The sequence below is a fragment of the Corvus brachyrhynchos genome, unplaced genomic scaffold, assembly GCF_000691975.1.
Source record: "Corvus brachyrhynchos isolate BGI_N302 unplaced genomic scaffold, ASM69197v1 scaffold46, whole genome shotgun sequence".
NCBI lineage: Eukaryota > Metazoa > Chordata > Aves > Passeriformes > Corvidae > Corvus > Corvus brachyrhynchos.
Window position 1 is genome coordinate 5729425 of NW_008238838.1, and position 2867 is coordinate 5732291.

At 47.3% G+C, this 2867-nt stretch overlaps 1 protein-coding gene across 1 annotated transcript in view; it reads right to left on the reverse strand.

Annotated features, from left to right (window-relative positions):
* Positions 1-533, reverse strand: part of DRD2 (dopamine receptor D2) — a 26851-nt gene extending 26318 nt beyond the window's left edge. The window contains exon 1 of the mRNA XM_017738558.1: positions 339-533. The gene's annotated coding sequence lies outside the window, so the exon portion shown is untranslated. The remainder of the gene's footprint in view (positions 1-338) is intronic.
* Between the last annotated feature and the right edge of the window lie 2334 nt (positions 534-2867).

The window sequence follows — 2867 nt, forward strand, 5'->3', positions numbered from 1 at the left end:
CAGGAGCGAGAAGGGTTCCCACCCCCAGGAACCCCTCGGGGGGGACCAGCCCTTCCCCGCGGGCTGCCCTGCCCCGCGCAGGCACTCCCAGGTGAGCGCCGGGGATGCTCGGCCGGGGATGCTCCTGGAGCGCTGGCACCCTCGGAGCTCCAAGGTTAGCGCTGTCCCCGCGTGTGCTCAGCTGCTGGCATGGCAGGGAAAGCATGGAGTGGCCGCCAGCACGGAGAGCAGGAATTTCCGTGTGAGGAAGCGGGCTGTAGGTGTTGTTCCCGCTGTTAACAGCTTGTAAACCTCCGGTGCAGCGGAACAGGGCACTGCCAAGGAGGGGCATCACTCACCTGCATCCTTCCCAGTCCCAGCACGTCCTGGGGATTTGCTAAAAACCCCGGCTGGAATTCTCAGCAGTGTTCCTTGTTTAAACACTCCCTGTGCTGGTAAAGAGATCTCTTTGCAATTCAAATACCAAGAGAAACCATTTCCTGGAAGTGTAGCTGCTGTTGCAAAATTTGAATATCTTCTTATAGTTTAATATCCTTAACACCACCTCACTTTCAGAGCATTAGCAGTCCCTAATCTGAAGGGTGTTTCCTAAGAAAGCTCCTCTTTTTTTTGCAGTAATGGCTCAAAACCTTTTCTGAATGTGTTTTTCATATTACCAAACGGCCCTAGACAAGGAAGGAACACAGTGAAACCCATCTCTGTGGTGAGGTTTTAAAGAAATTCCGTTTCTGGGGGATTTTCTCCAAAGGAGTGGTTCTCAAATACTGCTTTCAATCTCTCTGGATGGTGGAACCCTAAATCTCCTGGGATGTTGCATTCCTGACTTGTTGTGTGTGCACACCCTTGTCTTTCTGAGTCATCTTCAGAGCTACAGTCAAACTGAATTCTCCTGAACTTTCCAAGTGTTACTGCAATAATTTCCTTTTTATCCGATTTATGTGAGTTTTGCAATGCCAAGGGAGCCAAATGAGCTTAATATAGAACAATTATTTCTCCTGGAAAGCAGGACAGCAAAGCTTTCATACACTTTGCTTGCCTCAAAATAAATGTATTTATTTAATGGATGGACAAGACTGCTTTGAGATGTTTATGCTTCCTCTGAGGCCGAAAAGAGTCTGTCCTTTCCTTGACTCCTTGGGCTTCCAAGAATATTTTCCATCCAGCCATCCGTAAGAAAATCAACTCCAATCTGAGTCAGGAAAAGAGCAATTTAATAACTGAGAACTGAGTGAGGTGTTTAATGGACGAGCTCGGAGTCTCACTGACTCTTTGCCATCTGCCTCAGCATTTTGATTTACAGAGTTTAACTGCTTGTAAAAGTCATCTCTGTGTGGGTTTTTTTCAGTCCTACTAAAGAAAAAAAGCATTTTTTCTTTCCCCTGGAAAACGATGGATTAAAATAATGGCTGGCCTGATGGGAGATGTGCTACAAATCACATCTGCCTTTGCCAGAAATGCACCTTGTCTCTCATTCTGTAAGGGGAAGAGCTGGAAAAAACGGCAGGAGACTTTAATCAGGTGATGGAGATGTCCTTAGGAAGTTTAAAGTGAGATTCATTTCCCTTGCATTTCGTATCAAGGATTTCAATAACTGCCCTAGAGTCAGATGAATCACGGGAGAAAATGAAGCACAATAACAAGAAAAACTGACAGATAAAAGAAAACCAGCCCGGAACCCGAAGCCAGAACAAAATGAAACTTCAAACCCACAAGTGCAACCTTCTCATAAGGAACAAAATCTTCTCTTTTCAGGGCTTTTCTGGTTTGTGGAGTGCTGTTCCTGGGGCAAATATCCTGACTGTTCTGTATTTCCTTACCATGTGTTCTCTCCCTTTGCCTCTGTAACAGAAGGCTCGGAGCAGCACGGGGAATGGAAGGAGATCAGGTGCCTCCTGCACTGCGCCACGCCACAGAAAAGGGAAATGGCAGTGGAGGATCAGTCCCTGACAATGAGATAATTCATTCTTTTGCTGCTCTGTCACAGGCTGCTGGTGTGGAAAGCTTTGAAGAGAGCAGTGGGGTCTTGACTGACAGTTTGATTTCTGTGATGCAAGGAGGAGTTGGCCACAAATGCTGAAGAGGAAACATTTCTGACTCACCTCGGATAAGGCAGAGTTTTTTTAAGGGCCAATCCTGAATGGTGGAATGAACTTCCCTGCAAGTTTATCACAACTTTGTTGCTTTCTGTGTCAGGCCTGTCTCTTTCTGGCATCAACATTCAATAAATATAAAAATGAGGAAGATTTTCAGAGCAAACCACCTGAGTTTGCACTCAGCTCCTCCTCCTGTATAAAAAAGGCCCACCCAAACCCTCTCCAACTCTGATTAACTGGTACAAGTGCATCATGCACACTCCTAAATGTTTCTCAGGTCTCATATAAAGTGAAAAAAACCCACAAACCCACAAAAACTAGCTCAGAATGGTGCAGAACTCACCCTGTTTCCTGTTTCACTGCAGGAAAAGGGTGCTTGTTAACTCCTGGGAGATGTTCAGCAACTTGTCCAAAACGCTGGTTCTTCAGGCTCCTGAAAGCCAAGGGTCAGCACTGTGCAGGTGAGGAGGAGAGTGAGGAAAATGCAACAGTCAGCCCAGGCTGCTCAACCTTTCTCTGTGGCACCCACAGCCCACCCCAAAGTTAACATCTGAAATGCTAAATCCCAGTTAAGGGTGAATATTTCCCCAGCTAGAGCCCAGTCTGCCTCTCCAGCAGCAGCAGAGAGCCAGGCTGGTGCAGTGCTGGAGATGGATCCTCCTGCAGACCCGGCTGGGACCCGGCAGAGCCCCTCTCCCACCCTGTGCTCCCTCCCAGCGCTGCTGCAGAGTCATCTGCCTGCAGGTTGTGCCACCTTTATTACAAATATCCAAA